Raw genomic sequence first — 23338 nt, 5'->3', positions numbered from 1 at the left:
CGAAAGCTTGATTATTTTACATTTAAGGATATTTATTTGTGTATGTTCCCGCTTGTATATTAGGCTAAGATCAGAAAAAATGGAAGTTTATACGAGTCCAGTATCTTACGATCCAATACTATAACGAACGTTAAAAAGAAGAATTTAAAAATGGTTTTTAAAAATATATACGTGATATATTTATCAAAAAGAAGTTATATTATGAACCCGAACATTCAATTCAAGAGCATCGCATTTAATCATAACTATTTCGAACAGTGTGAACGGCTTATTTAAAGAGTAGACTCTAGTTCGAATGAATTTATTGCTTTCCGACTCGTCGCTATTAAGTACCAGATCACGTTAGATACAATTTCATTTATCATTATCACCAACCATCAAACTATTCAGTTAACTTAATTTCCATAAATTTAACCCACGACTCTAATATCTGTTCGTATTATACGAATCCATCCGCATCATTCTGAAAAATTCTCATAATGCAGATACACCCGACGAACTTTTAAAACATTATTTAGATCATTCTCCCTTTCGACCCTAACCTTTTCCTCTTCCCAACAAATTTCGAATGTCACCACTGTTCGTTCTATCGAACAGGGGAACGAAATGAGAGGGGGAAAAAAAAGGGAAGGAGAAAGGGAGGAAGTAGAGGAGCGTGCACAGCGGAAAAGCGTCCACAGCTAGCGTAGATGGATCATAATTCTTGCTTATACCTCGGAAACAATTCGTCGGCGTCTCCACCGCCATTTTCGCCTTTTCGATTCCGACTTCGCCCGTATCCACCCTCGCCTGTGTCGATGCGTGACCAAAGGCTGGCCAGTGTAATCATGATATAATGTCACTACGGTGACGAGGAAAAGGGCGATGCGTGTAATTATCCGAAAATTGTAAATCACTCGGCGGAAACGGAAAATTTGTGGCGCGCCACAAGATTCGCGCATACACGCTTTTTATGAAGGACAGAAATAAAATGACGGACGACTAAACGAAAATTCTTTCGATACTTTCTTGTTTATAGTTACAGTGAGTAAAAAGTATTATTATATTACACTATTGAATTTATTATATTATATTTAATATAATATAATAAATATTATTATATTATATTATATTTATATTACATATTATTATATAATATTTAAATATGAATGAGATTCAAATAATATAGTAAAAATAGAAATTAATGAAATATTCTATTTTTTTTTTTTACAGAACACGTTAGTCATTCTTTATCGTGGAAAACGTAGGCTCGTGTCCAGAATGCTACCACAATGATAGAATATCTGTTATGATCAAGTACAGTGCAATAAAATTTTTTTGTGGAAAGAGAAAGAGAAAATTCTTGATTACATCCGCACGAATCTCCATTAGACACGGCACAGATGAACAGATAAGAGAGCGACAAACGAAGAATTGTCGCGATCAATATACAAAGCTCTATTTCACCGACTATTATTTTCCTCCTGTAGGCCATGATATTCCCTCGTCGAATAACATTCTGGAAGAAACGTAAACAAACACCAAGGTCCACGCGATCGATTTCGTACACGCGGATCAAATTTCACAACGAACGAAGTCGAGTTCTGTTGTCCCTTCGCAAGGACAAAGGGATTCGTTTCTTTGATAATCAAGACCCTTCGGTTCTCGCCTCCCCAAAGGTCAGCCTCCGGTTTGTTCCGCCAATGGCGGATCGTTCAATCGTCCCTCGAGACGAGTTCCTTGGGTCCATGTGCGCGCGCGCGCGCACACACACGCAACCATAAACGTACGTGTGTATGTACGCGTTACCAGCGATGGCTATCCTGACTCGCGAACCCAACCCTCCTCAACTGTCGACTGACATTCTCTGTCCGTGGCGATGGGGTGGGTTTTGGTCACGGTTCGATGGAGGGGGATGGATAGGAAGAAGAAAATGGAACAGGAAATGGAATGGAAGCGTCGAACGATAAGCATGAATACCCTCCTGTTTTGCTATTAATACATAGAAGGGAAAATTCGATGGTTGAGTTTTTCGAGTTTGAACAAATTCTTGGCGCCAGAAGATCTATTTTCTTCAAGGATTTATCTTAGAAAAAAGTTGCTCTACTTGGAACGGTTTATGAAATCTACAATCTCGTTCAAAATTTGTAGATGAGAAAGAAAATTGAAACGTACGTGAAATATTTGAAATAGTATATGTATATGTTATAAACAGATTTCTATTTAAATTCTTTAAAAATTCTTTAAAAATTTTTTTATACGATTAAAAAAAATTTCAATTTATAGACCATTCATAATCCAGTCATGGATTAATCTCCATTTTTGAATTAAATTTTTAGACACGTGTTATGACGATTTAAAACTTGTTTAAAACTTGTGAAATAAGACACGTAAAATATATCCATATAGCAATATTTAAAATATGAAATTTGTATTTCAAAATTTCAAATAAATTCTGCCTCATAAATTGGCCATTTTCTTTCTTTTCCCGTGACAATAATAATATTCTAACAACTCTAATTTCCAAGGCTCGAGTAATTCTAAACTCGAAAACACATTTCCAAGGAAAATGGAGTCGATCCGCTTGTCCCGGGCGGAGTGATGACTTTATCCAATCGGCCGCGTCGATTTCTCATCCGTATTCACTCTGTAGCCGTGGGCAGAGCCGCGACCAGGGAAGAAAAAAGAAACGAGCGGTTGGTCGGGGCCCAGAGAAGCGCCTATGATTTATGGCCGCCATTACGATCCTGATAATTATATGCTGCCCTATGGCCGCCCCCTCGTGCACGTCGCACGAAAAGGAACGAGAGAGGATCGGTAGATGATATCCTGCCTGCTGACCGACGATACACAACATGTTGTGTGCTCGAAAAACGGTCTGGACGCGACCCAAGGCCCAGACTCCTTCTGATTGCTTCGATCGTTTTGATACGCTTTGATATTTCGTAAGGGCAAATATGGGTTCCCCCTCAAAGTCCAGAAGAACCAAATTGCCACGGAAGGAGAAAAATTGCGCCGACTCGAATCGCGCCACGATGCCTGCCATCTGGTGACGATTAGTGATTTTACGGTACGCCATGATGCTTGATGCTACTGATGATTATGCGTACGAGTTTTTTTCCTTTGATTGTAAGGATGCGGAGAATGCTGATCGATTTATTTCAAGGAAATTTTTCTAACATTCTTTAAGGTGGAATTTTTTTAATATAAGATAATTTGTAAAGCAATACTTTGAAAATGAAACTTAGAAAAACTTTAGAATTTAGATTTTAAGTCTTCGTGTTGTATTAAATTTTAGATATTTATATAGGTTCGAAATGTAAGGAATAGGATAAAAAAATTCGAAACTTGAAAAATAAAACCAGAATCATCAATCAAAAGCAAGAGTAATATGCGATAGAAATTCAATGTTATGTGAAAAGAGAAGTTTGGAAGCTCACAAACTTCGCAGGTAATTTCAAGAAAACTCTCATAATTATGCAAAATTCGAGGAATAAAAGATAGGTAGAGACGAGAAAACAATTTTCAAAGGCAGCAAGAGAAGAAGTACGGCCGTGAAAATCCTAGCTGTCGGACAATGATAGTCGTAAATATCGGTGTAAGAAGGTTCGTAGTTTCTTTACTACTCCCCGAGGACCACTTATTATGCGGATTCCCTCGGCGAGGCACAATCATCTAAGTATCTATCAACGATCGAATCAAATTGACTGGATGATCTAATGACAGAGTGTCTTGTGCATTCGAAAAACAGAGGCATTCTCGATGTTATTACCAAAGATTACAAAGATGATTTCACCGGTATCCATTTTGCGCACTCATCTTCACCATTCGAGAAAAAAACAAGCACGCCTTTAAAAACGAATTTCAACAGCTGCAAATTCTTTTTTGAAGCTGGCATCCGGTTAATATCATAGCAACCAATTTTAATATATTTCGTTGTAGAATTGAAGAATTGAATAATGATACAATGAAACTAAATATATAAATAATAATATAACAAAATAAATATATACAATAATAATGAATAAAAAAAATATGATATCGTTATCTTAATGAAAATCAATATTAATTTTAACAAAAGTAACATTTTAACAACAGGTGCATATCGCGTAAAATTTATTTTCCTTTAGAAATGTGGTATACTTTACCACTTGTTACAAAAAGTCTGCAAAACATTATTTATATATTTATACATATATTTTGACAATTTTGGTAGTTGTAACGTTAAAGACTCATGAGACTCGTAATAATAAATTGTGAAGAAACGAAACGGGAAGCGTCATTGCCCGTCGAATCCGACGGTTAGTCGACGAGGACCGATTACGCAATATATGCTCGTTACGAGCGGTGAAATATTTTACGGGGACGCGAGAACAGACGAAACAAACATCCCTCGGCTGGTCATAAATTACGACCGTTTCGGTGAAAGAGAAAGAGAGGGAAAGAGAGAAAGAAGAGATACAAAAAAAAAGGCCTGTGGTGATTTGCGTCCTCGCGACGGAATTAAGATCGCGACGGTGCTGCCACCGCCCGCCACCACCATCACGGTACATTGAGACATAAAGCGTGAGGAGACGTTAACGTGGCGTTAAGTCACGCTTTTTGACTTTTACAATAATAAATCGGCAGCCCATTGTGACACCGAAACATCGACGATGCATCGTTGAACGTGGTGGATATGTAAGTACGCGTAAATGTGTACGCGAGAGAGCGTGATTTGCATAACCAACCAGACGACCCGGGACCGCCACAGAGTGCACACAGAAGCATCGCGTGAAACGTAGCCGTGCTACACGTGTAAGCTTCGCCGCGCGGCGAAACACGATGTGTACAAGGAATGGCGGAAGATTCATGAGAATCCGACCAGGTGGTTACCTGTGCATCGCGCCTAGAACCACGTGGTATCGTTTTGCCTTTGTTTTATGGATGAGTTTTCATACTTTTTGGTTATGAAAATTTTGAATGGTAGTGTTCGTGCTTGAATAAATTTTAATTGTCAAATTTATGAAATATTAATTTTAATTACTGATTCTTTATTAATATTTGAATATCCAGATATATTTTTCAAATCGTGTAAAGCAATAATATTATATACCACTGACATCTTCAAAATTTTCCCAAAACACAGTGTTATATTCGCATTAGTGTCAGAGAAACGAGTCCACTTACGCGAATAGATGACTTTGAAGAATTCAACTCGTGCAAAATCGAGCGCGAATAACATAATGGATGGGTGTCAAATTTAGTTCGACAATTTATCTCATTCGGCACTCATTCCAAGGTTCCATTGTCAACGATTGGCGGGGATACTGAAGGACGGGCTAACTAAAGAGGGCAGTACCATACGTGCAAACACTTGCAAAGACAAAACTGGCACTTAACCTCAAATCCAAATTAAGTTACCAACATTCGTCATAATTTAACGTCGTTCTCTTCGTCAAAACTCTCCTACCACGATATTCCTCGGAGAAAAGGCGATCGCTCTCAGGTCCAGGGCACTCGTCGACCCCCATCGATAAAAGGGAAGCCCAGAATCGTGAAGGAAAGGATTAGACAGTGGCGGCCTTGACAATCGACCGGCGGAGAACGCGGTTATTGTTCACCGCGGTGCAATTAGCGCGGCATAAATCACGCGGATAACGAGACGCGGCGCCCTGAAGGCGTCACACAGTGCCGCGAGTGGTGTCGAGAAGGAGAGGGCGAGACGGACAGAGGCCGCGAGGGCAGAAGAACGGTCGACGTTACGGGGGCGGTTGGCGTTCCCGTCCGCCAACTTAGCGACGTTCTTCCCTGGGAAGAACTTCCAACACAGAAGATCGACTCCGTCTCTCTCGAACTATATTTCTCTCCGTTCCTCCTTCTCTTCGTCTTTGTCTTCCCGCGATGCTCCCTCGTCGGCTGGGTTGGCAGTTGCCATCGCGAACGGCAACAGTGTTGCCAGAAAGCCCACGCGCCATCCATCTTGGCCGCGCGCTAGCACAAAAATAACTCGAATTTAAGACGCTAGCGCACGCGCGCACGCGCTCGAAAACAATACGGGGCGGGTTCAACGGTTGCGTAACGGCTCTATTGGTTCTACGACGAATTAACGACGTTCCGCGTTCCTTGGAATATCAAAGATCAACCGAGTTAAGGGGCTGATTGGCTTTGAAAATTTGAGTGATGGTTCTCGAATTGACGAGGTTGAATCGATGGAAATGGATGATGCATGAATTATTATTCAGAAATTATATTAATTAATATTTTTGAAAATTTTTTAATAACTAATTTTAACATCCAACTTTCCAGAAATTGAATAATTAGTATTTGATTATAATAGGTGAAATAATTGTTTGATAATTTATATTGTGTATGAGCTATTCACCAGATATCCTGATCATTTGTACTTTCTAATAAAATTTAGCGCAACAATATTAAATAGTATTAATAATAAAATTAATCCACTAAATTCTGTCACTTATAAATGATAATAAATCTAAGATATTATTGAGAATCATTTATAAATAAATTCTAACCTAATAAATAAGTGCAAAAATAAAATGAATTATTAAGAAAATGGGATAATCGATTCAAGAAGTTGAACGGTGAATTTAACCTAACCTAACGTATTAAATTTCCAGGAATCAGACGATTAATTTTAATAAAATTCGATCAAAACTACGCGTCAAAAACTTGCACAGAAAAAGAAATTTAGCAAGTACATTTGAAGTATAGAAATCGAGAAATTATAGTTCACGTAGAATCTCATCCTTTTTCCGTTGAGAGGAGGAATGGAAACGCCACGCCAACGCCCTCTCGCGGTCAATATCTATCGCCGCGTCCCGTTAACCTATTAAAGACACATTTCGAGCGTGTAAACCTCTCGCCCCATTGTTCACAGGCCGCGTATTTATCGCTTCTCGTTCGCTCCCAAGCGTTGTGGGATCGCGTCTCTGAATTTATGCTCGTTTAAAAAGTGGTTAAAAACCGCGACCACCGAAATAGGCCGAGGAAAAAATTGTTCCATATAATTTCGTGGCTAACCTCACGATAAATCATTATCGAACGCGTGGCACAGCATGTTAGTTTTCCATCTGGCATTTGGCCTCTTCTATCGACCTTCGTTTTCCTCGTTGCAACTCGTTGATTTATCGCGAAGTTGGAGAAATAACAAGAGGATCCTGAATCGCGTTGCACCATTTTCAGAAATAAAATGTATGGGTTGAACCACCGCGGAAGTTAATCCGTGGAATTTATTCAGTAACTTTGTTGGAAACCGATTTTTTTCGCTGAAAGAATTTAGGCGAGAATCGTTAAAGGGTAAAACTTAAGGGATGGTAGTATATAAATTGGGGCTGAGTATATAAATTGAGTTTGCGATTAAGAGGATTGATTTCAGAAGAAGATGGATTTATGAACTTCTTGTTATAAATTTGGAAATTAATTTTGAATTTCTTTCACATTTACCATACGTGAATAAGATTAAAATATTACAAAGATTTGCGAAAATCAAAAATACCAGCGTATTTTTTATAATTATAAAAAAATTAAAAATGTATTATTTTAACAGCTTTTGTTATGTTAACTGAATATTAATCCATGAATTCGAAATAAAGTAATTCGAGAGACCAAGTCAAGTATTCAAGACAAATTTAATCTCAAATGAAATCCCATTGTGTCTCCAAGGAACAAATTCGTTTCTGTTTTTCCACACTCAGGGAGTCACGTTTTCGCATCTCGACCTTGAATACAATCAGTCATGTTACATTAGAAATGAGCCAGAAAAGACGAAGGACAAAAAAAAAGGTCGAGATACCAGGAGTGAAAAATTTTTCTTCTCTCTCTATCTGCAAACTAAGCTACTCCCCTCTCTGCCTTGGTGCATATCTTTCGCTCCTTTGTAGCGGATGAACGGTTTCACGTCCAAGGGAAATCGGGGAAAGTTTGCGCAAGAACGTGCGGCGGGCTATTGTGGGCCTAGGGAGCGAAAAAAAGAAAGTTAAAACCTCATGAAAGCATTGTTGGTTGCGTCACCGGCGGGCTATTCCTCCAACCCTCCCTCTGTCCTCCCCTCTTTTCTCTTCTTTCGCCCTGAGCCGCCGAGGCCTCGTGTATAATATCAAAATTTATGGCATCGGCCGCTCCGGGGCCTTACACGCTCTCAGAGTTCACCCGTACCATCGAGCTCCTACTCTTCAGCACCTTCTATTTCTTGTCTCCTCTTTTTTCCATTATTTCCCTTGAATTCTGGATAATCTAATCCTCAAAAATTTTTAATTTTTGTAATACGATAATATCATTTTTATTTTTGTGTCATTACAAGGTTTTTTTAAATGATTGATCGAATATTTATAAACTAACATAGATCGGTATAGAGATTAATATAATTATTCTTAAAGGAATGATGAATTATATACATCAAAAAAAATAAATAAAAATAATTTCTTAATAGATATCTCTAATATCTCTAATATCTTTTAATTTCTTTTATATAAATATATGGATCCCATGTATCAAGCTTATTCTCATTCCCAAAGATACAAACTATCTTCTGGAAAATGAAATAATACGTTAAATCAAAATGAAGCATTAATTGCGAAGAAGATTCTCTTGTTTACACTTCTACTCCTCGTTTGCATCCTTTCACCGAAATCCAAGCCACAGCTTATTAATAACCGAGTCATGAGAATTGGCGCACATGCGGGACAGTTTGCGTGCCAAGGTAATCAGTATAATGATCAGTGGTCGAATTGACGTATCGTCAAGATAATATATATGACGGCGGCAGATGTGTTGCACGACGTGACGTGGTCTAACGCGTCATTGATAGCCCTCCGGTTCCTCCTATTTCCCCTCGAACCGTCTATCTCATTCCATCTCTACGTCCGTTTCACTCGACACGACGTTTCCCCCCACCCAGGCAGCTACCCTCCATCAAATTTTCCTATCACCCCTCCGCCCGTCCGCTCCCTTCATTTCCTGTCTTGCCAACCCTCCTCCACCCCTCCGGTACCGCGCTGTCACGAACGGAAGGGCCGTAATGCGAACGAGGGGAACCTCAGCCAACCAGCATCACAGCCTAAGAATTCCGCGCGAGCCGCGCCCAGACCCGGAATTTCCCCGAAAAAAAACCAACATGGCGCTTTTTTTCCCGAAAACAAGCGTCATGAAACTCGAAGAGAGTTGGAACGACCAGATGGTCCTTCGAGATTGTAATGTATTGCGAGAAATACGAATGGAAAGACTTGAAACGATACGAATACTTGCGCAAAATGTACGAGATGATTCTTATTTTCACATTGTATCATAAATATGTACGAAATTAATGATCGTTAGATTTTAAGTAATTATATTGGATTGGATGATTATCTAAAAAATAAAGTCAAGATTCTTTTCTTAATCAATTTTTCCATAGCACCTCTATTCAAAGTACATTGCGTCAAATTTTTTTTCAATTCAAGATACCACTAACACGACAAAAAGATCTCTTGTAACAATCACCGAAGAAATTCAATAACCGAAAGTAACACTCGTTTGGTATATACGCGTTTCTCCAACTGTTCGTCAACGGTTAACGACGAGATAGAAATTACTATGGTTTCTTTGAAACGCGCATGCGCACGATCGACACCGCGTGCTGCTCGCCGCGTGCCATAGCCATTCGGTAATTCGCTAACCGCTCTTAATTGTAATTGTTCCGCAATGTGGATTCCAGATCGGGCCGTGGGGTCCGCATAAAAACACGGATTCCAGTGTTAGCTTGCAATTCGTCGGCACGGTTCTTACAGTAGCTTCTACCCAACGTAGCGCGCCTCGACAACGCGTCACAATCCCGTTTTTCTTCCGGCGCGTCAACAAATTTCATCGACGTGCCAATCGGATGCCGAGGGGACCCATGGCTGTCGACCACCGCGCCGCCACCGACCGTGGAACCAACCTTCCCGGGAAGCATTCCTCTGGCTCGTTTGTCCGGCCGCCTAGATCGCTTACCTAGATACCTTAATGGTCGGTCATTTTGATTAAATGCCGATAATTGCCCGTTCGAAGAAGTTCGCCGCTCGAGAGAAAACCATGGGGACCGTTCTCAGATCAAATCGATCTCTGTGCTAGTGGAAAAACCGTGAAACACTCTGCGTATCGTACTTTTATGGTATATCGTTTCTTTGGAGGTTAGTTCTCTACTTTTCTTTCCTAACGCGAGTTATTAAATAGATAGTATTTATTAGGTTATGTTCTAGAATCGTATCTAAGATATTGATAACAAAAGGATTTAAATTTTTTCAAATATATTCTCTCTTCGTTTTTCATTAATCATTCCCTACAATTCTCGATCGAGATTTCGTTAGACAATATTAATAGAATAGTAAATTTTCGTCAGAACATCGATGCCAAAGTATTAATGAAAAATTGAATAGCTATCTCATTTGTCAACTAGTTTGGAATAATAGACACCGACATATCAAGTCGATATTATATCAAGGAAACTAAGATATATTTTTTCTCGAATAAAATAGCTACGAACTATGACTAGGAAAAACGAATTTGTATTAATGTTCTTTGACGCCTGTCATGAAGGGAGATTCAAAAAATGGAACGTGGGAAGAAGTTGGCCATCCAAGCAATCGCCAATTGTACAAGAGGAATGAAAATCAGCGTGTTGTGTAATTCATGCATTCAATGGCGGAAAATAAGAAAGGAGCCAGGAACTAGTTTCCAACGAAGTTTCTTGTGAAAATTATCGCGGATAACACAAAAAACACAAAAATTTCACAGATCATAATTTATATAAATGACAGTCAATCTTTCGAAACAATTATTAAATAATTACAAAGGAAAATAATATATATTTTTCATTGATTCTCTAAAATTTAGAATTTCATTATTAGAAAATTAAAAAAATCGAATAAAAATGAAATAAAAAAAATCTGAATGATTTCAAAACTTTCGGCTATCAAACACGAGTATTAAAAGATCGAAATAGTTAGACATGTATCACAAATCAAATACACCCACGCCAATAACAATTAATCTTTCAGCGACTTCGATATTCTGCTACCCAATGCAATTTATTCTTCTTATTCACTTAACCCAACTTCGTTTATTTTTACAGAGGGCGCGGCTTTCGATTTCATCGACGAGCGAACGTATCACCGGAAGTAGCCTGCAGGAAACAAAATAAAAAAAAAAAGAAAACAAAATAAAATGCAACACGAATGGAAATAGGAAAGAAGAATAAAAAAAAAAAAAAAAAAAAATATCAGATAACTTCGTCGAAACGGTCGAACGTTTCATCGATACTGGCGGGAATTTTGATGAATAAGCGGGATTCCGGTAACGAATTTTGGCGGGAGCATTGATCAACCGTTACCGTAGCTATCGTAATGCGACATTCGAAGCGTGTCGCTCGTTGGGGTACGGCGTTAATTTAAACGTCACGTTATCTGCACGCACGTCGCGCGTTTTATCATAAAACCGTGTTTCCCCAATGCTGCGCCTCCGTACACGCGAATTTCGTGTCGCTTCTTGGCGACGTTCAAGGCCTGCCGCTAACCGCTCACGAATATTTCCCTCCCGGTTGGTAAATTATTCAACGAATGACCTGTTGTACGTAAACGCGATCGTGCCAACCCCCCTGTGTTCTCCCTTTAACTCGAGTGACACGCATTGCTCAGTTTCTCCTATATTTCACGTCGTCTGATGCTCGATGCTCCCGTTGACCGATTTTAATTTTAATTAAGGCAAGTTGAAGCAATGATCGGTCCACCACATTCAGACATTCAATTTTAGATATTCGTAAAATTTACGAGATAGAAAATAATAATTTTTATACTAGAACTAACCAAAAACAAACGAGATGAAAGATATATAAAAAGATACTTTTGGCAATTAATATTGATTCCTTCAGACTGAAATATAATTATAAATATATAATATGTCAATTTAAATATTAATTGAAAATCAATCGGTATAATGTACAATAATTCTTCTTCAAAATCGATGCATTATACCTAACCTAATAAATCCATTACCAATCTCATGAAATTACCATCAAACAACAATAAACAGATATCTATCCAATCCAACTTTTCACCAACGTGTAATTAACGAAAAATTTCCTCTCGAATTCGACGCGTTATCGAGAGCGAGCGAGAGAGAGAGCGAGCGAGCGAGAGAGCGAGCGAGTGAACGAGAGCGAGAGAGAGAGAAAGAGAAAAAAGATCGTCAAAATGTAAGAACGTGACGTAGAGGCGTCGAATTCGCGCGGGCAGGATTACACGGTTGAAACCATAAATTCCGCGCGACGGGCCGGACCAAATTAATTAGTTTCCCGGATGAATCAGAACTGCGAATTATATTTAGCGAGACGCGGCGCGCTCATTGTTGTCGCGAGCGTCGAATTCCGGCTTGTTTTCTCCGCAGCAAACAAATGCCCATACGAAAATTCGTTTCACCCTTTTCGAAACCTCGTTTAGGACTCGAGCGACGGACAATCGTGGAATTTCACTTCGCATTTTTTCCCCTCTCCCCTTCCTCGAGACCACACGCACCGGTTTCTTCCGTGGATAATTCGTAAAAAAGAAAAAACAGGAAAAGAATCGATTATTGCGACGATTTCGCGCACCGCGTTTTATTACCGTCGTCGTCGATCGATATCTCGAGCGAGAACCGGTCCTCCAACCGGTGTTTTTAACGTGGTGCACGTGACACCACGGAGTTCTTACTTTCGCGAATCACGTGAAATCTATGAGATCCACCTCGAGGCGACGACTTCATTATTCGAGGTTTATATAACGTTCGAGAAAGAATCGTGAAATTTGTCGTTTTTGAGGGATGTGGAGTTGTATATGTTCAATAGAAAATCTCTATATTTCTTAATTTCTTTTTTTAATCGTGTTCTTGATATTCAGAATTTATGAATCCTTCTTCCAATCCTTGTTTCCAAATTTAAATTTACTATTTCGATTCCAGTAAATTTTATACCGATAAATAATTTTAGTTAAGTGGACGTTGTTGTACTTAAATGGACGATCACTTAAGAACATCGAATATTGTAGATGGCCCAGAATCCACTTTAAACTTTAATATTAAAAATCACAAACTACAAATAATGACGAGAAGGATTGCGATACACGAACAATAAATTATCGCACTACGATGCAAATTGAATCTTTCGTATCTCAACCTTGATTCAATGATCAATCGATTAAAAAAATAAATAAACAAAGAGACTATCCATCCTCGTATTAACGACGAAAAAAAGAAAGAAGAAATGAATATTCACGAAAACTTGAAACACACGAGTTCGAAGGATCTTTGAATAAAAAAATAAGGAAACCATCGAAACGCCATAAAAAAGAAGAAGAACGTTTCAAGGATATTCGAGCACGACAACAAATTGTAAAAGAAAATAATCAGAGGCGCTCACCTCCGTCGCTTCTTTTTCCGTCGCCTCCGTCGGCGAGGTCTCCTCCTTGTCTCCCCCCTGTGCAAGGGGGTAGCTAGGTTCCCCTGTAGTTTCAGGGCCGTTGCTGCTACGCTGGCCCCGCTCTCGCCTTCTCCCTTGCCTCTTCCCTGCACCGGGGGCCTTCTTGTCGTCCGTGCCCCGGCGCTGGCCTCCGTCGTGGCTGCTTCTTCCCTCCACGCACCGCCACCTCCTCGTCGACCAGCCCTTCGGCCTTGCTGCTACTGCTGCTGCTGCTGCTCCTCTCGCCCCTGGTCCCGGCAGACCGTGTGTAAACAGTCACCGAGTCAGCCAGCAACGGCCACCAACAGAAACGACCCGACACCGTCCACCAAACATGTGTCCTCCTTGGAAACTTACTCTGCTCTACGAGGCGGGACGAGCATGCGAGTCCAATCACCATCACCCTGATCCTCACCGCACGAGCCTGTTCGCCACCGTCACCGTTCCACAATATCCGCGAAACAACGGATACGTATGCTCGCAGTGTACCTCCTTAATATTGTTTTGACCACGCTCGACGGCACGCAAGGACGACCTTTCGCATCAAAACACCGGGATATAAACACACAGCTCGAAGCCGCACAGCCGTCTGCCGATGAAGAACAATAAAAAATAAGCGAGCGATTGCCTTAGCGGTTCATGGATACTTGAGGTTCAATTCGATTGTCATCGATTAATTTCTTCGATCCGATACAAGTTTCGTAAGTCGATCTCCTTTCGTATTGTGCGCCACCAAATCGATCACGCACAGAGAATGATCTTCTTTCTTAACTCTAGAGTCCCCTTAAAGAGATAGCAAGGAAAAGTATATTGTCTCCGTTAACTGGATACGAAGAGACATCGATCGAATTTTCTCTTATCCAATCGATCTCTTAACACAAACGTAAATCCAAAGAGACGCCAAGCGATAAGCTCGAGGACGAGAAGAATCCGTTTCGGGTGCGAAAATCGGTCGATCCTTTGGCCAAGTAATTACACTGTTCGGTTGTCCGCCTGGCCCTATCCAAACAACGACGATCTCGTCTCTGTTAACTGGACTCGGTTCTCTCCGCGGATCGGATCGTGGAGCGTAGTGGACAGCGTCGAACTAGCGTCGAACGGTCGAACGTGGAAAGCGTAGTAGTATCCTCCTGGTCATCCTCGAGTTGCACGTGCACACTGCGGTTGCTTGTCTCGCGACGATCACGGTTCGTCACCGTAGGGACGATAGTCGCGGCGGCATCGTCACGATCTACGCGCGATTCTACGACTGAGTCGGCCGGCGTCGCGCGTTCCTCGATTTTCATGGAAAACCGCGGGCCTTGGGGACCTTGCGCTGCGCGTGGTATAACTGTACCGAGAGATGCGACCACTCTGGTCCGCGAATTCTGGTTTCGCAGCCTCCGACCGGCGCCGCGACGCGAGGCGCCCTGTGCACATGCGTTAACCCACGCTTCCTCGTCTCGCTCTATCTCTTTCTCCCTCGCTCTGTCGCGCTCACGCCGGGGCCCCTCGACACCCGCGGCTCGCTGTCCCGCTCTCTCCGTCTATCGTGTGTCAGCTCCTCTACGCCCCCGTGATCCAACACGACGACGGTGGTTGCGTATATCCCTCCCCCCCCCCCTTTCCTCGCGTAACCTTTTCTTTGTCTTCGTCACGCTCTCTCGCTCTCTTTCCATGCTTTAGTTCTCTTCTCTCCTCTCCTCCTTGTCGCTCGTCCGCACTTTCTCTCGTTTTTGGTCTTCTATACGTTATTTTGGGTTTATTGGAGACGTTCTATCTGCTCTTCTCCTCTTCGAGGATGGCTCGAGGGTGTTGGCTTGGGGGAGGGGAAGGAGAAGGGGGAAGGAGAGAGAGTCACTGTCACGGTGTTTCTTTCCGCGTCAACAAAGGGAGGCGGCGTGTACACGCGGCTCGATAACATTTGATCGCCCGTATTGGACGAACGACCCGTATTTTCGATGAAAATAAATTGGTGGACTCGATGAAGCACGTTGAAAAAATGGATGGATGTCGTCTATCGCGAGGATGGGCGAAAGTTTGGGATTAATTTCGTTACCGTTTTTTAGATTGAGAAGCTTCTCTTTTTTATTTTCTTATTAATTCGATGGATTTTGGACGAGAGAATTTTTTTTAGAGGGAGTTGTGCTTTAATTTTTGGATATAAATGTACAGAGTTTGAAACTCTCACGTAATATATTTGTTGTTGAATATGCCAAGATTTCAGGAATTTTGATTTTTTTTTTTTTTTTTTTTTTTTTTTTTTACGTGGTTGACGTATGTTTTCCTGTGATACGTTTTCGTATGCAAAACGGGGCCGATCGAATACGTTCGAGGGAGCTCGCGGTTGAAACGCGAAGGTTAATCGATTAATTTATTTCGATTCGCGACCGATATTTCGCCAGTATCAATTCCATCTTTCATTCGCTTTATCCACTATAGACATTATCTCCTGCCATACAATTCATATCGTAAAAATAGAAAACACGAACTTTAAGTTAAAACCAATTGCTATTAATAATTTTTTTACTTTTGCATTTTTGCTTAGAATCATTATCGATTTGAATAATTTTTCCCATTTTTCCCACGGTGCTTTAGAATCACTATTTTATTTTTACTTCAAACATATTTTTAATATAAATGAAAACTATAAACAAAAAACTATAAAACTATTCTATCTTTTTTATATTTTTTAAATCAAAACCTTCCTTCAAAATCTTCCAACCGCTCGAAGCTTCGTAAAATTATCCTTAGAATCCATTTTCGTAACATTGCGAAACGAACGAGCACGAAGATAGCCGACGAAATACGAATGGAACGATTCGAACGATTCGAAGTTGAAAGTCGGCGCGTCGGTAAGTGACGAGTGATCGGCTCGTGCGATGCACCACGTGCCACGAAGAGAGGTGTACGCGAATCGAATTGAATGCGAGTCTCTCGAACCTCGGCGGGACGTGCACGGCCTACGAGCGACGAAGGTTGTGCGGAAAATCGCAGAAAATCCGTATTCGTCCATACCATGTACCAACTCGTCGACGGATATGGCCGTCAATCTTTCCATCGACCATCGTGAAGTTATCGAACAACTATTGTCGTATCGTACATAAAAACGCGTGGATACAGTTGTGGAACACACACATTTCTACATTTTTTCATATTCAAAATAAATATTATCGCAAAACGAACGTTGTGGACGTACGAGATTCTTTAATCCGAATCACGACAAAAAATTTAGGTTAGATCAGTAGACACTATTTTCCAGCTAAATGCCACGAAATTTTAAATTGTAAAGCACTTAATAATACACTTATATTTATCACGATGTATTACTTAATAATATTTCTTAATAGGATTGGATTGGAAGCAGATGAAATTCCTTCTAATAAGATTCTTAATAACCTAACCAATAAAACACATCAGTTGCATATGCCAGGCGATCAAAATATACACATAGTGTAAAATTATGTCGTAAAATACGATCGTTTCCTTCGCAAACATTGTTGGCACAACGATAGATGTCAAAATTCCCACGTGCCAAGGCATTTCTAATTACGACAAACAAGATGTACCAACTACACATCGTGTATCACTCTCAAATATATCGCTCAACAGAGAATCAACACTTACCGGCACCGGCGTGAACGACGCGCATGCGTAGGAGAAACATCAAAGCGCTCTTACCTGCAACAGTTAGAAGAAAAATTTTGATTAATTAGCGGCAAGTAATACGCGGCCAGTTAAATTAATTAGCACAAAGATATCACGAGATAACGTGTACGCGGTACACGGTATTAAAGAATGCGTCACGTTATAAATATTAATCGATATGTGCGCTGGCCATAGCGCGGTTCGACGAAATTTCAACGGTTATTATCGCATATACGTGATTACATCACGTATTGCGACTGTTAATTACTTGCTTTAACAGTAAAAAAATTAATCTTATCTCTTTCCTTTGAACACAGTCTTCCGTTAATTGATCGTGAAATACGTAACCGCGACTCTCCAACACCGACTCTGAAAATGTAAAGCGTAGGTATACTTGTTGGTAAGACTAATTGAAAAATGTAAATACCTTTCTAGCGATCTGACAGGCTCGAGATTAGGTTAGGTTTTTTCGTCGTGAGAATAAAGCCATGAAACTGATATCTTGTGCTTTTTCTATGTTAGTAGAATTCATAATAATTTGATGATACATTATTCAATAGCGAGATAAACCCTTATGCAATCGAATTAACTTCTTCTATATTCTCTCTTAATGAGCACAATTTTATTTGAATAATATGAATTATATTAATTTTTAAAATTTAAAAATATGTTGAAAATTGTATTCGATATATCTCGTTTCTTAAAATTAAAATTATTACTTATATTTCAAAAATGGACCACTTTCGTCAAATTTAAGACCTTTTTTCCTCTTCCTAAAAAAAAAGTAAAGCTCATTCGGTCAGGTGATTGACTGAAGCAAATTAGGGAACGATCACTTTTAATTAGCCAGTTCAAAATGTTTCAACGGTCGCAAGTTAATACGGCTAATAAATAAGCCCGTACGTGAGAAGAAACGTATTTAGCCGGTGCTAACGCGACAGCGGCCACGCTATTTCCGGCCTAGTCGGCCTGAGATGAGCGCGCGAAGATTTAAAGGGTGGGCCGAAAGCGCTAAATTTTCGACGGTGCGTAATCGTGGCGTGGATCGCGAGAAATTAACGGGACGCTAATAAGTTGCTAGGTGGCGTCGCTGAATCGCTCGTACCGCCTTCCAAACGGAAGTTCCTATACGGTGTTCACGACCGCGATCCGCAACGAGGGACCAAGGAACGAGAGAGAAAGAGAGGAGACGAGTAGAGGCATCAGACAACGGGCAACGGCCGTGAAACAAAGCAGAAGCCGCTGCCCGTGTAATTGGACTCGCTGGGAGGACGACGATGCTCCCTTTAAGAAACTGCCAGACTGCCGCGATTCCCTTCTCTTTTTCAACCGCTAATCCAGACTTTTAATCGCTGCTCTCCAAGCACTCGTCCTCTGAGGGATGTCGTCTTACTAAATGTTTCGGCTCGATGCCCGAGGAATGTTGATTTCTTGGGATTATAGGTTCTTGTGTGGGTAGCTGAAGAATATATCTATGGTACGTATCTATGGTATAATTGTAAATACCAATTAATTAATAGAACAAGATAAAAAGAATTATAGTAATAAATATTAAATTTTATCTTGCATATTTTGCTCGCTACCCAATTTATTTAAATTCTATCTTTTCTTCCATCGGAAGAAATATAAAAATAAGACAGTATCGGATCATCCATTGGAACGAGCAACTTACAGCCCTTCTACGATGAATATGAAATAAACTACTCGACGAGTAACTCGATAAATAAACTTGTACCAGCTCGACAACGACAGCGGAGAGAGATTACCGCCGGCGCAAATGGCGTCGGTAGCCCGGTGACCGTCAAAACAGCAGCTGACTGTTCATTCGTCGAGTTATCCGACGATTGTACGGTGATAGAGAGGCAGATGGATGAAAGGAGAAAGGGAGAAAGAGAGAAAGAAGGTGAACAGGGCAACGAGCTTAGCCAGATCGACGACGAGGACTCGCAGACACGCACCGACACGGACCCCTCCGGCAATCAGTGACCTCTTCCTTCTACTTCTTCGGTGGTCGTATCTCACGATCGTAAGTTCGGTAGTGGTCCGCAAATGGTCGACAGTTGCGTGAGCGTGTGCCACCACTACGTGACCCAGTTCGCTGATGAACCGCGTGATACCCGCGCGGACCACTCCTAGCCTTTCGAGGAGACCGAAACCTCGCTTTTTCGACGACTTTACAACGATTGTCCAACGTTGATTTCCTTTTTCGAACGAGTGAATGATTTATTTCCACCTTTTTAGACTCCTCAACGCTTCCCTTGACTCGAGACATACGTACCTCTCAAGGCGGGACGATTGTAATTTTAGGTAGCTAAAAATGGTGTCCAAGATTCATTTCTCTTTGTTCGAGCTAAACAATACCTCGCCTTTTAAAACAACAAACGAATAAGCACTGTGAAAAAATGTGAAGGGAATATATCCCTCTCCTTAATCATACTTGACAATATACTATATAATCTTGTTTGTAAGTAGATATGACACTTTCGATATAATATGTGTGTCTATTTGTAATGTATATGGCTCGAGAGTCATCCCCACTACTGGAAGAAAAACGATTTTAAACGCTCGGCCTCTCAATCCTTCTTTCTCTTTCATTACCTGTCCTCGTCTACGTTCATCGTTATCGGGAGAATAAAGTCTCGAATTTCACGTCCCTAATGGCTAAACGCTCGTCGGTTTCAAACTACGAGCTTGCAACGGACAAATACGAATATCGAAAATAACCAATCGGATTCGCGCGTTCCCTCCTTCTTTCTCTACATACATATACCAAGGCCTGCAATCCAGAATACGAACACGTATCCCAGCCATACCCCGAGAATAGAATATATCCCGTGTACAGAGAACCGACACCGGTCACATCCTGGAATCGAACCTACACCATAGAGGCTGGACACGGTCTGTCGGTTTGTGGAAGCCGGAAGACCGAGCCCACCGTGAAACGCTGCGGAATATCGCGAAAGACAGCCGGTGGAGAGAGGCTTGTTTCCCCGTGGCTGATCGTGGACGTCTCGCGAGCCGTAGTTAGACGTTCGAGGGGGAGAGAGGGTTAGGGGGGAGAAATTCAACCCCGACAGAGGCGAACTCTCTGCGGGAGTAGCCGGAGAGAAGTTTGGGCCGGAGAGCGTGACGGGGGTGGAACGAAGGGTGGCATGCCACGAACGGAACGACGCTGAAGGAGGAGCGGAACGCGCGAGTAAGGGAGAGAGACGGAGAGAAAGAGAGAGAGAGAGAGAGAGGAGAGGGGCAGGGTGGCGGCTAAGGGGCGGCGAGGGGATGAGCCAGAGTTGGAGCGATGGCAGAGTATTGATTTAGTGGGTTTCACCATCTCCTTCTATTTGTCTCTCTCGTTCTACATCTCCGCGTCTCCGGCGTCTCTGCACGAGCTGCGAGGGGGCGCGCATTGCCTTCTTTCTCTCTCACATAGTGTTTCACAGGGCTTCGATTTCTTGCCTTTCGGAGGCTACAACCCGTGAGCACTCACGAGGATTTTTTTCTTTTTTTTATGTACATTTTTCTTGTCGCTTCGGAGGAAAACCGAACGTTTTACCGAATGGAAATTGCTCGGATTGAGACGGAGAGACGAAATACGTATGTGTGTGTGTATATGTGTGTGTTTCTCTCGGACTCGTTTTTTTTAAGAGGATTGGTTTTCTGCTCGTTTTTCTTTTGCGAGTTTTAGGGGAAGGAGAATACGAGATTGAATGGTCGATGTTGTTGGATGGATATTTAAAACGTAACAGTTGAAAAGAGATTAGATGAATATTAGTTGAAGAATGTAATCTTCCTTTATACGTAAGTAAGTATGTGTAATATAAAACTTTTTAATATATATTTTAATCTATAATCGTTATTTCAGTATTAATTTCGTATAATGTGACACATAGTAAAATTCGATGTAGATGATATTTGATTGTAATCCATCCCCCGATATTTCTCAGCGGAGCGAAGAATAAAATAAAACAGCTTACGTATGCACGTAATGCTCTATGTCGAGCATCTGTGCGATCGTCTTCGCGGATCTTCGAGTCCCTTCCGCGTTTCCGCTTTCAGCACACGTAGTCGAACAACGTTCTTCGCTTTGACTCTCTTTCGTCGTGAATAAAATAGAAGCCGAGGATTTCCGTGTTGACATCTCTGCCGATCGTCTCTCGTTCGATCAAACGAAATCATCCATTTTCTCGATTCTTTCCGAAAATTTATTTAAAACAAAAAACTAAAAAAACGTGCATCAAGCACTCAAAATCAAAACACTTTTTAAAAACGACTCAATAAGAATGGATAAATTTTTCTAAAAAAAAATATAAATTTTTACGAAAAATCGTCTCGATAAAATAATCGTTTCACACGAGTATTGGAATCGCAAGGTTGTCTTAACGCGAAACTTCTTCGTGTTTAGCGGCAAATATTGGTTCAGTCATTGACAAATATCCAGCCAGTTTGTTCAGGTGAACCGATCGGCACTGTCGTCGACAGACATGGAACGAGGCTACGAGCGACGGATCGATCGGAATACATGCCGGTCGGAAACGCGTGGCAATTTCATTGAATTTGAACAATTATCGCGGCAACGCTCCCGCCGGATCTTCCACGCGTTCCTCTCGCTTCCGGTCTGTCTGAAATTTTACTTTCGTTTCCACGGTGATGCTTTATTTTATCGTATAGAATAATAAAATACAAAAAAAAAAAAAAAATGTATAAAAAAACAAAACTATTCATAGAAATAATTTTGTATTATAGTAATAAAATAAGAATCGAAAATCATCGTTATATTGTGTTTTTGCAAAATAAAATTGAGACTATAAAAAATAGATCTTAAATAGAGATTTGGTTATATTTTGAATATTTTGTATCTTTTTTATATCATATGCATTCTGTAAATTTTTTTTAAAATTAAAATCACTTGTGAAATTATCACTGAAGTAAATATTTTCAAATAAGATGTAACAATTTTTAATTCGAATCGAAAATTCGAAAACCACATAATTACAAATAAAATAAATTTTTTAAATGTGTAATTTTTTTTCATTCCTTAACGAACATACAAATTTCCTACAAGTGAAATTCGATTATGAATAGTTCAAGAATATTCTTTGTTCGAAAGATCAAGATTTTTATAAGGAGAATCGAAGAAACTTTCGAGGAAAGGTATAAATTTTGCGATAAAAGAGGAAATGTTTCACGTGTTCGACAATGATTAGGAAAGGAAGTTCCGTCGGACGAAGAGACACCGACAAAGGTGGTAGACGCATAGCGCACAGGCCGCGTGGCATCATAAAACTGAATCGTCGACAGCTTAATTACCGTCGTCCCCGATTAACAGCGCAATTAATAATCCGATAGTCGCGGTGGTTCGAATCAATTAAACCTCTCGGCATCGGGACACGAGGGAGGGAGCAGAAATCGAGTGACAGGGACCACCCTTGCTTCCATATTTGAGATTGCGAATTGCAAAAGAAAAAAAGAAAATAACACGAGCAAAGAAAGTATTCGAATCGTGTGGCAGGAAATTTATACGTAGGCAAATTATGATAAATTGAATGTGAATTTTGAATACATGGATAAGATAAGAGAGACAGAGACCATCCTTACTTTCATTTTTACAAATTGCAAAAAAAAAATATAGTATAGTAAATAATATAGTAATTAAAAAAGTATTTGAATTGTAAAGAATTTATATGTGATAATAATTGAATAATAATCGTAAAAAATGTAAATATAAAACAATGAAAAAAGCAATTGAAAATATGGATTTCGATGCGAAATATTTCATTCGATAAACACATAGAAGAAAAATTAATATATCAAGGATATAAACGAAACGAATATGTATTAAAAAAATTTTATGTAAAAAGAGATCCAAAATTACACATCACAAGTTAATTCTTCTAATCTTCAAATACTTTCGTTGCTCACTGCAAGTGAGTACATACGATAGAAGAAACAAGTAAAAGAAGAAACGCAGATAAATCCTTTTATAATCGCGCGGCGATCTAATTAATAATCCTTCGACTATAACAACGCGTAACTGCTTAGGTTACACGAGGAGGGAAACCGAGAGATACTATCTCTATATAGTTAAGAGGTGTTTACAAGTTCGGGCAGGGAATCTGTGGGTAAGTGGTAGAGAAGATGGCAGTAAATATTCCTTCCTCGGGTGCCGTGCTCACTCTCCTCCGCCATACCCCCCTCCCCACCGCGTTTTCCTCGGTTTCCTGGCCTCGTCCCCAACCCACCTCGTCCATACTCCCCCCTCCCCCCTCCCCAGCCCGTTTGGCCCACGAGCTA

General features: G+C 40.5%; 1 protein-coding gene across 2 annotated transcripts in view; it reads right to left on the bottom strand.

The window, feature by feature from the left end:
- The window catches only part of LOC122711757 (homeotic protein ultrabithorax-like), a 335569-nt gene that overhangs the window by 26719 nt on the left and 285512 nt on the right, over positions 1-23338 (bottom strand). The window contains exon 1 of one of the 2 annotated variants that reach the window (XR_006346178.1): positions 13385-14738. The exons of the other annotated variant lie outside the window; for it this stretch is intronic. The gene's annotated coding sequence lies outside the window, so the exon portion shown is untranslated. Of the gene's footprint in view, positions 1-13384; positions 14739-23338 lie in introns of those variants that run through there. 2 annotated transcript variants of the gene reach the window in all.

The sequence above is a fragment of the Apis laboriosa genome, unplaced genomic scaffold (genome assembly GCF_014066325.1).
Source record: "Apis laboriosa isolate Shangri-la unplaced genomic scaffold, ASM1406632v1 scaffold17_cov146, whole genome shotgun sequence".
Lineage (NCBI taxonomy): Eukaryota > Metazoa > Arthropoda > Insecta > Hymenoptera > Apidae > Apis > Apis laboriosa.
The sequence above is the reverse complement of the archived record's forward strand: the minus strand, read 5'-3'. Positions and strand labels throughout refer to the sequence as shown.